The 15373-nt window shown below is 41.9% G+C and overlaps 1 pseudogene; it reads right to left on the bottom strand.

Moving 5' to 3' along the window:
• Positions 1-1720: 1720 nt before the first annotated feature.
• Positions 1721-15373, bottom strand: part of LOC120838251 — a 67700-nt pseudogene continuing 54047 nt past the window's right edge.

The raw sequence follows: 15373 nt of genomic DNA, 5'->3' as shown, positions 1-15373 counted from the left end.
GGCAGAAACGCCCATCTTTTCAAACAGAAATGCACAACAAAGCGAACACTTCGGGACTTGCGGCCTAACTATTGCGAGACAGGGAAAGCCCCGTGATATTCTTACCTGGAAAACCATGCAGATTCACGATCAGCCTTTCGGCCGGAACGGCCGCAGATCCCGAAGGTATGAAGCGCAGCTGCCTCTTTTATATCGCTGGAGAAGAGCGCTGGCGCCGCCCGCACTGTTCGGGTGACGTGGTTTCCACTTGTGTTGACTGCTTGGTCCGGTAGAACCGACGCTCTTGCGCCTGGACAGGCTGATGCTTGAAGCACGGTTGCTGGTCGTGAATATAAATTCCGAAGCTTGACGATGATAAGCGTCCGATAACTGGAAAACCAAGCAGATTCATGATCAGCCTTTCGGCCGGAACGGCCGCAAATCCCGAAGGTATAAGTGCAGCTGCCTCTTTTATATCGCTGGATAAGACCGCTGGCGTCGCCCGCACCGTTCGGGTGACGTGGTTTCCACTTGTGTTGACTGCTTGGCCCGGTAGAACCGACGCTCCTGCGCTTGGACAGGCTGATGCTTGAAGCACGGTTGCTGGTCGTGAAGATAAATTCCGAAGCTTGACGATGATAAACGTCCGATAACTGGAAAACCAAGCAGATTCACGATCAGCCTTTTGGCCGGAACGGCCGCAAATCCCCGTTCCGGCCGTATTGCGAAAACACGAGAAACAAAAATGCGGCGAAAACAAATTGCAGTTCAGGTTTCGAGAATCTGACCACCATTGCCATCAAAAATAAATTATACAACGCCGAACGATACTTTTTCAGGAAGCTAATTTAATTTGATGTACTATACTTAAGGTCCGGCGGTATACACACGTGTTTGGCTCTGATAAAAAAAAGCTATAGCGGAGCCTCCGAATGAAGAAAAACAACAACAACAACAAACACGTGGCATGATTGAGCACGCGCTTTGAGTTACGAAAACAATAATACGCATCACTTTCCAGAATCTGGACAAGAAAGAAATGTGTGTATTGCTTATGACGCTACGAGAGATACACAACTCTCCTGAGATCAGGTTATTGGTGATTTTATTTGAGTGTGAAAATATGCTATTTCAGGCAGGAATCGACTGCCTTCTGTGGTAGTTACGATCATCTAACAGAAATATTTCGAATGTTCACATAGCCAGGCGATCTGTACACCGATAGTTTATGTTTAATGAAAAAACAGCTAGGGCGCAGGCGAACTGGTGTAAGTTTACCATTTTTTAGACCACCTGAGACTGGGTGGAAGAAACACGACGACGTCTCAATTTTGGTCTAAAAAATGGTAAACTTACACCAGCTCGCCTGCGCCCTAACTGTTTTTTCATTAATCGTACCTGAGGCAGGCTTAGTGCCCTTTGAGACGTCGTCGTGTTTCTTCCACCCAGTCCCAGGTGGTCTAAAAAATGGTAAGTTTATGTTATACGACATACCGCACAAAAAAAAACCGAAAATATAAAAACTTTTTTTCTTTTATTTATTACAATAAAACGGGAAACACAAATGCGCTGTAGATGTTTACACTGCCCCAAGTAGCACAACTCGTCGGTTTGGGAATGGGGCGGTACCGGTCTGCTGGCAAGATCCTACTGGGGCGACGCTGGAAACGCCCCGTGAGGCGGCAACGGGCCAGTGAGATTCCCAGTCACTGGGCAGCACCGGGAACCTACCGACACACTGTTACGCTGGGTGGACAACCTTGTCCCAGTAACCTGCCAGCGTAAATCCCCGGCGTGCTATCTGTGGTACAGTAAAACACCAGCGAGTACCAGTGAGTAACAATGAGTGCCAGCTTATTTGCCAGACAGTGACAGTGAGTGCCAGCTTATTTGCCAGTCAGTGACAGTGAGTTCCAGCTTATTTGCCAGTCAGGGCCTGTTGCCAGTCAGTGACAGTGAGTGCCAACTTATTTGCCAGTCGGCAACAGTGAGTGCCAGCGTATTTACCAGCCAGCGACGGTGAGGTCCAGCTTATTTGCCAGTCAGCAACTGTTGCCAGCTTATTTGCCAGTCAGTGACAGTGAATGCCAACCTATTTGCCGGTCAGTGACTGTCAGTGCCAGCCTATTTGCCAGTCAGTGACTGTTGCCAGCTTATTTGCCAGTTAGTGACAGTGAGTGCCAGCCTATTTGCCAGTCTGTGACGGTCAGTGCCAGCCTATCTGCCAGTCAGTGACTGTTGCCAGCTTATTTGCCAGTCAGTGACAGTGAGTGCCAGCCTATTTGCCAGTCAGTGACTGTCAGTACCAGCCTCTCTGCCAGTCAGTGACTGTTGCCAGCTTATTTGCCAATCAGTGACAGTGAGTGCCAGCCTATTTGCCAGTCAGTGACAGAGAGTGCCAGCCTATTTGCCAGCCAGTGACTGTCAGTGCCAGTTTACTTGCCAGTCAGTGACAGCAAGTGCTAGCGGGATCGTGCATACCCGGCACAGACCCACAAGGATACGAGTTTGTATCTGGTAGGAATGTCAGGTATGCTTCGCATATATCTGCCCGTCAGCATCAAGCCTTTCCAGTATCTGCCCCAGTGATCTATGAAGTTCAAGCATTGCATTGCATTGAAAAAAAATAACGAAGAGCTAGTTTCTTACGAGACCAAATTTGTTTAAGGATGCAGATGAGAACTTTCTCAGGTGCATTTAATAATAGGATTGAATTAATTAATTAGGCAAGTGAACTGGTTGACATCACCCATCTTTAGAACTACAGAACATCTTTTGCATTAAGTGGTGACCTTAACATCTTTTCGCTCTGTATAGGAGAAAATACATCCCTGACATAGTTATAACCAGTTGTTAAAACAATTGTGTCACATCAACCTGGGTAGCATATATACATGAAGGGAACGTACTCGATTGTTACCGTGACAAGGGTGTTTATTCATTCAAACTGCTGGTCGGGAACCTCGGGAAGGGTGTCCAGCTCCTCGTCAAGGGAGTGGGCCAAGGACGCAGGAGCTTCTTGAACCTCCTCAGGCAGGGACTTTTTCTGGACCCTCCTGGCCCTGCCACCTTCTCTGTCAGGTGCCCCCGATAGGTACCGGCTTAGCTTCTTCTCCGCTGCCTCCACAACACATGACGGCAGTCGGGCTCGTATTGCACCTGTAAAAAAATTATTGAATCATACAGATTAGTGAAATGATAGTGCAAATCAATATCTTCAAGACTAGTTCCATGCAAGGTACTGGTCAGGGACTATGCAGATTATACTAGTTTTTTTTTTGTTTGTTTTTTTCATGAAAAAACAATGCCCTTAAGGGACACTACCCAAAAAAGTGAATGTTTGAACCACTTGCCCGATTTAAATAACATTTACAGGTTTTATTTCTGTTGTTGTTGAGAACATTTGTGGCAAATTTTGTTAACCTGAGTGACGTACAAAAAAAATTACAAACGTTCGAAGATGAAAGTGGGCGTGTCTGCGTAGGAAAACTATAATTTTAAAATTATCTACAATTTTGTCATTTCCATGTGCTATATTGCTTTGGGACAGTTCAGACCAGATAGCTCTAGAGCTATATATCTATAATATACCATCTTTCATGACGAAAAAGCCCCATAAACACAAATACTGTTTTCTAAATTTACATTCTTTATCCAAAATATTTTTCGAGCATGAAAATTACAAAAATAAAAAACTGCAAGTTTATAGCTATCTTGTCCTTAAAATTTCACCCCATAACAATTTCGAAATGAATCCAAGTTACATGATAACAAAAGGACAGTTTTCCTGAAGTAAAATTTATGCCAAAAAGTGAAACGGAGAAAAATGCGTTCAAAGTGCTCCAACCTCTACTTTTTCTTTGGCATCGGTGGACCGAAAATAATTTATAAAAGAAATAACCATGCAGTGTAAACTAATTAAAGTTTCTGGGAATACCCTCTAGATGTTAGTAGATGTAAATATGTCATTTTCCAAATTCAAACTTTTTTGCAGAATTTTTTTTCTGGGTAATTGATGTTAATGGCTGTCTCACAGATAGGGAGATAATGGATTTTTTTATGCTAAAGCATTTTCCCTACGGAGGCGTATCGATGATTCACATGATACTCCACTGAATTTCCACCGTGGGAGTGGTACTAAAAAACACTAACATCTCAGGACTTCAGACCTCAATTATATTCACTTGATATTCAACCTGGAAAAACATAACGAAAAGATGAACCAAACGGCAAACCGCATCTTCTCCTCGCGGTTATTTCGAAGCATTACTAGTTTTCAGCATGAGGATTACATGCATAGAAGGAATTAATGATAGAGAATGTAAATAAATCATATAAAATACATGAAGTGATGTCTCAGACACTGCGGGGGGCCTATATTTAAAGGCCTATTAGGAAACATATTGGGCGCATATATACAGTAATATATATTCCATCTAATTGTAGCTAATATAAATTTAAGTAATTTCTTACCAATAATGCCACTGCACGTGTTGGTACTCTTGAACAAGAGCTTAGACCGCTGACCAAGGAGTGAAAATCTGTCCTGCACCCCCCTGTACAGCAGCCGCCCCACCATATCTTGGATGACCTTCGGGAGAGAGGTGCTCTCGCCCAGGAAAAGCAGCTGCCCCTTCTGGAAAGGCTGGACCAGTTCTCGACAAGTCAAATAGGTACACTGGCACGAACACATCTAAAGAATAAAATATATAAATGCCATATAAATGTGACAAGCCACATTACATGCACAAAGAGGTTTATATTAACCCCAATATAGTTTGATCCTCACCCTATAGAACGAACAGAAGATAACAAAGATACTCGAATGTAAGTTAACCGTAATCTTTCTAAACCAACGAAAGCAATGGTTATCTTCCTGCGTATTTGGATAAAGCTTGCTTGTCAATCACACTTGCCGCGTCGTTATTTGACGGTTCAAACTTCCAGAGCGAACACCAGGACCCTCATCTGAATCTGCTCAGTGATGAAGACAATGTTGTATAGTGTAAATGACTTAATTTTCGCAAATTTCGTGATTCGCCTAAAATTTCTGAAAAACAGGTCCCACAAACAATTCCGGTAAAATGTAGACACATGGAGATTGTTGCACCTAGCAGAAATTAGTAGCCAAAAATTTAAAAAAAAATTGTGAAATATTGAGCACACGAAAGAAGGGTCGTTTACGGCAACGGTTCTCATGATGGTTTTTGCGAACAACCAAACTGCAACCCCCCCCCCCCCCAGCCTGTCTTGCCGTGCATACTGCGCGGCAGGATTGTGCAAAGTGCCTTCATTTTTTTTTGTACTGACATCGCGATTCATATGGGGATATGTGAGAAGCAACAGAAGCGAAAATCGCCTAAGTTTGTGCTTGTGTTTCTTCTCTGTCGGCAAAAATGCATTAAGGGAGGTGGGGGGGTTCCGCGGCATTTTTTTAGGCTTACCGGGGTTCCGTGGGACCGAAAAGTTTGAGAACCCCTGGTTTACAGTATGATGTTCATGAAACTGTCCAGTGAAATCTAGACGCTGCACTTCTTTAATCCAGTGAAGCTAATGCCCGTCAAGAAGCCACCCCACACATCCCTCACTAGTGCTTATTGAGAAGGACACAGACACAACACAAGAAATAAGAGGATCAGGATGTCAGGGAAAAGCTGACAAACAACAGTCTCCATTATTGTGCATTATTGCAAAAAATTTGTAGTTTCATTGTCAAAAAACTTTCCTGCTCATTCACATGCTGCTTCGATGGCATCATAAGCCTGTGATTGTAAGCATCTCCTTGGCTATTATGTGTTATGCAGCTAAGTGCATACCTACACCGCTTTATAGTAGCCATGGACACAATTCACAACCCCTTTCATTTACATGGCTCAGTTTACTCTGTGGCCTTTTAAAATTTGTTTACTGTTATATGCGAAACCTGTTTCAGTTACAATAAATCTGTTACGTAAGCTCCAGTGCCTTCTGCCCGTGCCGCAATGCCTTGTAAAAAACTCGATAGTCACAGTCAACGGAGGCATGAAAAATGTTCTCTCGCTGGCTTAAATGACGGGGTAGCGGTGGCAAGGCAGGGGGTCAAAAGGAGGGCGAGGAGGCACAGGGACAGTGGAGCGCATGCAGCCTTCTGGTGTTTTTACAAGGGGTCCCTATTAAAGGCCAACAGCTAAGTTTGGAAAATAAGCCTAAATAATTAGTGTGCTGTTTTTTATTTAGTTCGTTTTTTAAGACTTTATTGCTGCCACATTTTTTCTGATAAAGAACAGACTCCACTGATCAGTATCAATAAAGCAATCATGTATCTGTAGTGAAAAGGAAGACAAATATAGCTAACACTATCCTCTTTGTCTTCTTTCTGCTGGTGCTGCTTCTTGCTCTGGTATAGTATAAGTCACGTAAGGATATATGATTAGGTGTCAAGTAGGGTTGTGTAACACGATTTGTTATACTTGGTTTTGCGTGACGCTCTTTGTAAGTGGTTACAAACTGACCCACCAATAGACAGACCGCTAAGTGAGAAGTGTTCGTGCCCGAACTGTACAATAACAGCTGCTCAAGCTCATAACTTGTAAATTAAAAAAAAAAAAAACATAAATACCAGCAGTGCTTTGTCTGTGGCGCTCCTGAGGCGCTTATCAGCAGCCCAAAACTCCTCCTATGTAGAGATTGGCATCTCGAAGAGCTCGGGTACATCGGGTCTGGCCTGTTCTTCTGGCCTTGCGTCCTGACACTGTTCTACAGCCACCAGGTGTCGGAGCACTTGCCCTACCGTGGCCAAGAGCTCCCTGTTCTGTTGCTCAATCTGCTTGTTTTGAGCAGGGACCTCTAGGACGATCTTGAGCAGGTGGGTTTCAGAGGCTGAATGATAAGCAAAGCAAATGAAGCATTATATATATTACCAATGAGCACTATTCGCCAATGAAATAATGCTTATAAGTTAACTCCTCAGAATTCAATTTGATTCTATGGCAGTTCTTTTTTTTTCCAGAAAATAGAGGCTGGAAACAAACAATTTCATTTTATCTACCTTAATCACATTAGATAACCATCGTTCATTAAAGTCACTGCAAGGATAAAAAATAACAGGCTGTACCCCTATATACACTCCACCACAGACAATTCTACTCCATGACAACTGTTTACTGTGCAGTAAGTTACAGCTAATGTCATTGGAGACTAAGTAAGTATATGCACCATTTGTTTTGTCAGGGTCGCACATTAAAAATGTGATGTAGCATGGGTCAAGTGAAAATGACAGATTCCTTTATTTGCCGACTGGAAGTTGCCCGAATTTAAAGGGTTCCTACTACAAGCTCTATTTTCTTTAAAGGGAAACTCCGGTCCATGTTTCTATTTTGGGATTGCGACTGTTTTTAGTGCGGTCAACGTCCTTGAATTAGAAGATGTTATTTTTTTCTCTATATTGTGAGTAGTAGGACGTGGTCGACAAAACTGAGACTGCCAGCTCAGGGGCAACGGCAACAGTGGAAATCAGCCGGAAGAAGGACTACAATGACATCACATGCACTCCTCACCACGTGCGAATGGCCCAATCACGCTAGCAGATTCGAGATAGGGGGTACGACAATATGTCACAATCGAGTGTTGCTACAGTAATCGGTAACCCACTGGCGTCCTGCTAAGGAACAGCTGGTCGCAGCGAGTCACATTTTTAATATAGGTATTAGTTGGGAATGTGTCGTCCCCTTTTTGCAATATTTTGGCTGTGATCGTATCTCGTGTCATTAAAGCGATACCAGTAATTTTTATTCATGTTCTGTGAAAATTCGTCATACCACAGGAAACACTGGTGATTAAAGTCGCTCTTAGAGAAGCATATTTCTTGTCGCCTTGCTGCTATGTGAGTGTACAACCTGCATTAACTACAGGTAAACACATAGCAGGTGAATTAAAAGTAACTATGTCACTTAACAAAATTTTTGAAGTCAGCAGAGATGGTACAAGCACCCAAACAACTGACCGATCGTGCTTTCAAGCAAAATAAATAGAAGAGTGCCATAAGAGCACCATAGCGAGCGCATGTGACAAAAACAAATTAGTAGTCTTAAAAAGTTTTGCAGTCGCGGACTGCGGGCTCAATTTTTTGTGATTTCGGTCAAACTTCGAACATTTTAATTATTCGCCGCTGCAAACTTTTGCAACGTGGTAGGATCTCAATGTAGCTTCCAATGTGTCTAAATATTTACTCGAATTGTCTGTGGTATTTATTTTTCGTTAATTGTAGGCAATTCGCGAAACCTAGGTACTCGCGAAAATTAGGTCATTTACAGCATAGTAAAACCTTGTTCATTTAATCCGCGTTAATTTGGAAACTAAATCATTAAAACTATCAACATGGTCTCAGCAAACATGTCCTTTAGCATATGCTGCCTGCCTGTAACTTCGAAGGAAGTCGAGCATGGCAATGATTAACTTGAACTAACCCCAAAGAGCAGTGAAATTTCATGGAACGAAGCAAAATGGACATGAAGGGCCTTATTACGATAGCTCTAACCAGCATCGTATTGATGATCTCCAATAAATGAGATAAAGGTGGAGCTAGTGTGCACCCAAAATAATGAGATTGTTAGATTCCCAATTCTTTGAAATACAAAGTTTATTTTGCTGCGTAAAACTTAAAAATTTGAAAACGAAATAAATATGGTACAAGTACCATGGCCCGTTGTACCGAAGGAACCTCAATGTGTTAGAAAGCAAACCCTTTTTTGTTAGCAGGTCCAAATTTCAAAGGAAACTGAAGTGGAATCTCCTCGGGACCACTGACCTTGTGCACTTATAAGGTTTAGTTGTAGAACTCCGTCTTTTTTGCTGTTAATTTTGTCGCTGTGACCTCGGAAATCAGTTTTTCGGATAAATCCGAATTGACAGAAACTTTACCGGCTAGTGTTCTTCGGAGTTTTTCAGATTTATCCAAAAACACATACCTTTAGTTATGTACCACCAAAGGTTAGAAAATGGGTATGGTACCATTATGACCTTTACTGTTTTGCCGAAGAGTGAACTTTATTTTTATTCACGACTGACATCATTACCTCAGTATTTATGGGATGTTTTCATGTCTCACTACTCTGAAGATGCTCAGCAACCTGGTTAAAAGGCTTAGCTATAGCAAATTGCACACGACTAAAACTGTGATCACAAGACTTGCGAGTGATAGTGTACTCCAGCACCTCTGCTGACGCTGAACTCTCATCACAAGAGTCCAGTAGCCCCTGCTGGGCTGGAAACCAATGCATCAAATTCTTCAGTGCTAATACCCAGAAGAACAGCCAAGCAGTGGGAAATATTTTAACATTATCTGCCGGATGCTTGTTATCATGGGCAAAAATAATGTCGGTTTAGCAAGTGCCATTGAAATGCTGAAAAATCCTAAAATTACGACTGCAATAGTAGATCAAAATTTGTCGCCCAGGAAAACTGCAGAAATTTATCAGCAAGTATGCCGTGCCAGAAACATAAGCATAAATTATACTAAAAGAATAACCTTGTAAAAAGAACCAAGAAAATCAATATCCTAAATTTTTTTAAATCTGAATTGCAGCATGTACTGCAAGCCATAACAGCCAAGTTGATATGTTGTCAGAAGATGGCAACCAGCATTATATGGTGAAAATCCAGCGTTCACTTCAAAGTGAAAGTCATCACTGGCAACACTGAACCAATGCTTTCATCTGACGTCTCTTTTTCACTGTTTGGGCTGTACAACTTTCGACTGATTACAAAATGTTTCATGGTGCATAATGAATGATGTGAAAGCCCTTGCTCATTAGAACGAAAAAAAGTGCAAGGTAATGCGTTCCTTAGGATTCCTGTCACAGTGGCAAAAATGCTTATTTGTGACGTCATGCAACTAGAAAGCACGGTGAAATGTGAATGCTGATTTTGACATCGCCATTTTCTCAATAACAATTCTTAATTTAAAGGTGCAAACTATTATGCGGGGAACAGCGACGTCTGGGTATTCAGAGAATGTAGTTTGATTGGGTAGCTCAATAAATAGCCGGATTCACCCATTAAGGCACATGGCAAGATTGTATATATACAGCCATAGCAAACACCAATTCTTACCATTCATCAAAAAAATAATGATTCTTTTCACAAAGGTCACAAACCTATTCTTAGTGTTCATGCTGTGCCAGAACGAATAAAACAGATTCCCCAAATACCGCACACATTCATATTCTTTCCCATTATACAGACATGTGAGATAGCACACGGTGCCGAGCTTCCAGCAGGACCTCGGCACATAAAGATATTAGGGTCAATGTCCCAATGTCTTGCATGTAAAATATTTCCCTCCTGAAGCAGGCATATCATGTAAGATGCCATTACCTTTCTTACCTCCCCCCCTCCCTTTTTCAGTTGGCACCGGATTCAGAAATTAAATGCTAGACTCGCATGTCACATGCTGTGGCTCCGTCCTCATCCGCTGTTTGCTTGGCTCCAGGGGATGATCCGCCCGAAATGAGGCTAAAAATAAGGGAACAACAGTAAAAAAAGCTAACCTTAACATGCATTAAAAGATGCCTTCATAATGAAGTACTTAGGCAGCAGGCGAGCTGGTGAGAATGCATCCTTTGCAAAGTGAGATTCAGGAACACAACAAAATGGAACTGCGTCTGTTGTCACACTTTTTTTGTTTCAGAGTTTGGGGTTGTAAAATGTTAATTTCTGTTATGGCTTTCTACGAATGATAGAATCTTCCATTCAATGCCAGCATATGGTAAAGATCAAAAGCATAGATAACAAAAGAATCCATTGCATAGCAAAGCATCCCTTCTTTCCTTTAATAAAGGGGCACTGAAGGGATTTTTGAAATAACCTTTTTAAATATGGCGATAACTGAATCTACATACTCCAAGAATTCTAACAAACCCAAAATTACAATCTTATGCGCATTATTGACATGTTAAAAACGCTCCCAAAGGTCACCGACACGCCTTTTCCCTAGGAAATTTCCCAGAGTGAAGTGGTCGACGAAGGGCATTCGTCGGCCGATTGCAAGCGGTGGCATCGCCCGTAGTCAAAAAGCGGAGTCTTATCCAAATGTTTGCGTATCACTCCTTTCAAAATAAATTACAATAAAATCGTACAGAATCTGTACCTATTGTAAGAATTTCACTTGTCCAGAGAATGTGGTTCGCAAGAAAAAAGAGTCCGCATGTTTTTTCTTGCCTAGAAATGATGACGCCGTTTTGCAACCTAGAACTTGTATGTACTAATACTTTTTAAACAATTTAATATAAAAAAATGATCTCCTTCAGAAACCACTTTAGTGCCGCTTTAAGTCTCAAGTTCATGGATTAGAGAACAAAACGTGGGCGTTTAAATGCAATCAAATGAAGTATAGAGCGAAATGTGAAATGCTTATTACCTTGAGAGGATGCTCTGCCAAACCGACTTGGGACTACAAATAACAAGGTTGTTTAATTTTGACGGATTATAAAATTTTCCGAAACTATGCAATGCACAAATGTCAAAAAATACTGTAGAAGCCTTGATTTTCCCCAGGCCTTAATTTTCATTAATTTCGCAAAAAGATAGGTCTCGTGAACAATTCAAGAACAAAATCCCTTCCATTTTGAGAAAATTAGTACCAGCGAAAAAATCCAAAACTTCAGATTTAGCCAATACCACGAAATAAGTGGACCTAGCAAAAAATAAGTCGTTTACAGTGTAACATGGTATCTACAGGGTGTTTCAAAGTAAAGTTGACTCAATGTGTCCGCCGGCTGCTACTGAAGGTAAATTAAAACAAGAGTTATTAACTGTCCACTCTACCTATCATAATATCCCGAGCTATTGCTTATCACCAAGACATCGCCCACCCCACTTTATCGGAAAAAAACACATATTACACAAGAAACCCCTAAAAAAGCTGTGTCCTCCTCGGTACTGAGATTGCAAGATTGGAGGAAGTGACACATAAAAATGAAGGAGATTACAGAAAGCTTTCTTTCGTTCATCCTCCACAATTATTGGGACCCCAAGATTGAAGGACGCTAGTGCCAAAAAAATGTAATGAAATAACAGAATTATATTTTGTTCGCAAGCAAATGTTTTTTCTTTGTATCCCCCTTTTAAAAAGAAATGGAACGATCAATATGTAAAAAAACATAGCTAAGTCACTGCACAGATTCTCTTTGAAATGCGAAGCATTTTGCAGTTTCTTGTACTGCGTAAACGTTTCTTTGTAACTGCCGTGAAACTGACCTGAAACTTTTACGTTAAATTAAGATTTTCACAATTACGTGACTTTGTGTCATGTAAGCGCGTAAATTAGTCCTGCAGTTAGTGCTAATCTTACATGATCATCACGCAACACAAAGTTGCTTAATCATACATGATCGCAGGAGACGTCATCCAGGGAGGTATCCAGAATTCTAAATCTGGGCGGGGTGTAGCAAATTTCTCTGGGGGGTGTTGATTGGTATTCCCCTTCTTCAAAAGCTTGTGCCGACGTTCGGTTCTCTGCGCCTTCCTCGTGCCACCCATTGATTGTTGTTCCCCTTCTTTATTTCTTTTTTCAAGATGTTGTGCCGATATTCGAATGCCTTTTTGGCCTTTTGACGTATTTCGCGCCTACATGGTTCTGAACAGGAGCTCACAACTCAGCGACCAACCAACGCGCGAAGTAAAGAAGGGTTCGCCCAGAAATGCTTCGCATTTATAAACAAGCCAATCTGTGGATATAGAAGTCAGCGAATGCCCCTTTTTCAGGAATGTTTTCAGCGCACAAAACTCAAGAAGGGTTGTAGCCAAGAAAAAAGAACTTATTGAACAGGCCGAACCTTCTTTTTGTTTTCAAAAGGAGGGTTTGTTCTATTACTTACCTAAAATACGCCGACAGATGTCTTGCGCAAAAACAATACCCTCAGCGAACACACAGGCATGCTCCTGGGATGTCACAACTGCAGTTTGTACAGTCAAGTGACATCGTTGTCAGAGAAAAATAAATAGGATAACAGGAAGAGGATGCCTCATCTACACTGCTGCAGTGCAGCCTGCCGCCTGTGTTGTATGCAGGCTGCACACACAGCGAACAAGAAAATTTGCGCAAGAGCCTGCAACTCTTAATTGACAAGATGCCCAACTTTGCTCTCCCAGCTGCCACTCCTCTTGATTATAGTTTTGTTGACATGCTTTGAACTTGTTTTCCTCCTACTACACTTTTTGGCTTGCAGGTTCATTGTTAAGCCTGCACGCCAGCAAAGGCTAGAGGCCTAAGATTGCGGCTTCGAAGCACACTTTCACAGAAATGGTCGCTCAAGCATGGAACCTGAAGGTGTTTACAACTCAGATTGACAGAAGCGGTATGCAGGGTTTATATCCAGTTAGACCAGCAAACGTGCGGTCTCTCTAGTCAAACTTTCAACTGTGTGTCGGTTTGTTGTTTCAAATGAGTTATGGGCATCAGCATAACTCTGGCTGAATTTGTTACATCTCCTGTCCCGCTGGGCTTGACCAACATAGAAAAAAGATATGATAAGCTTTTTCTGAGTATTTTCTACCTTGATCTCCCACCCCAGCTCTTTGGGTGAATTCCAGACTGGGAAGGAAGGAGGAGGAGGAGGAGGAGGAGGAGGAGTGGGGGGGGTGCGATGACACGGGATATTACAACTTTGTACTTTTCTGTTCCAACACAATTTTTAGAAATGTAAGTATAATCACCTTCATCGTCAGGTTCGCCAGCATCTGTTGTCTCAAGACAGGAAAGAGTCTTGGCCTCACCTGCTTTCCTTTTTGCCTCCTTGTAGGTGTCTGTACAGAGAATAAAGACCGTAAGTACCCTCCCACCCCAAATAATGAACTGAAATATGACGACAGAATCCGAGTCTCAGTGTACGAAAGACGAGACATCACAGGTACATTTTTCGCTACACAAACTGTCAGTTGCTCTATAATCATACCTTGCACATACCATTAAAATACCGGCCATCTCCCTACACCCAAATTTTCTAACATCTGAAAAATTATGCTCAGTACAAATATGCCTAAAATTGATGACCTAGCGAGTGCCCATCTACCACTTTTTCGCGGTTATCTCCAAACTTTTAATGGGCACTTGCTCGGTACTTTACAGTATATACAGCTCGTGAAAGAAGGCAATAAAGAGCTGGAGCTCAGGCTAGAAATTCTGTCAAACATGTTTATGCCCCACAATGCACAATGTTTTCTGGCACTCAATTTTAGTGCATAAAACCTCTGCTATGACCATTACTGTAAATGGGAACTTGTCACCAACAGGGGAATAAAGCTCACTGAACAGAACACAGCAGCTGCACTTCAAAAGAGGGACGCAATGAAGGCTGATGTGAACAATTATGCTAACGAAGAGTAAATAAATTTGTACGATTTAACAAAGTATGTGGAGGTGTACAGAACACAAAAGAATTGAAGTCTTTTATTTCTTTCAGATCAACCGAAAGAAATAAAACTCACTGCATCTTGCCAAAATCTTTAGTTTAGCGTGGCCAGCTTCAATCCGGAATGTGAGACACTTTCACATAATTTTTTATTTCCACTCCGGACATGTTGTTAGGCCAGTAGCATAGCTGCTTGCCTCGCTTGTCCTCGATGACCCATGACAACGGGACAGCCTCCACAGTGTTCTCATTGAGAAACTCTACCACGCAAACGTTTTCGTTTCATAACAAAAATGAAAGTTGTAGTCAGACATGGTGTTCAATCAAGTTCTCATTGATACATCTTCACGCTTTGACTTAGGACTATGTCCTTCTCACTTAGAAGTGGGTGCAAAGTTGAAAGCAAAAGTGGTTGGCACCGACCACTTTTGAAGCATTTTGGTGAACCCAAGACTAGGTTAAAGCACGAGGACAGCCCAGTCTGAAATACACCAAGAAATGTGTTCGAAGTGTGAAAAATCTGTGCATACAACCTGTTTGGTTTACGTGCTATGGTCATGCGATAATGATGTTTTGACTTCAGCGAATGTCTCAGATTCACATTTCGGAGAGGCCCGTTACATGGTTCTCTCAACAGAAAAGGGTAGTGGCGTAGTTTTCTCGACACTACCAGTCTCTGCAGGGTAAATCGAGCGTTTCATGGAAGAATAAAGCTTTACGAACTACGTCGTGCACCTCGATCGGAAATGGCTATACGCACGACGCGAAACTCGTATAAAACCAATGGTTACGAGTTTCCGAAGGGAAAGCGTAGCCTTGTGGAAAGGCGTTTGCTTCATACACAGCAGACCCCATTTGGATCCACAGAACTACCTTGCTTTTTTTTCCTGATTATTTTTTTTTGGGCTTTTGGCGATATTAAGGACTTTTTTTTAATTAACAGAGAAAAAAACGAATGTTGTCGACGAAACTTTGGCGAAATCGTATGCGACTCTCTTTCCAGAGGT

The sequence above is a fragment of the Ixodes scapularis genome, unplaced genomic scaffold (genome assembly GCF_016920785.2).
Source record: "Ixodes scapularis isolate PalLabHiFi unplaced genomic scaffold, ASM1692078v2 PGA_scaffold5__190_contigs__length_132052651, whole genome shotgun sequence".
Classification (NCBI taxonomy): domain Eukaryota; kingdom Metazoa; phylum Arthropoda; class Arachnida; order Ixodida; family Ixodidae; genus Ixodes; species Ixodes scapularis.
The sequence above is the reverse complement of the archived record's forward strand: the minus strand, read 5'-3'. Positions and strand labels throughout refer to the sequence as shown.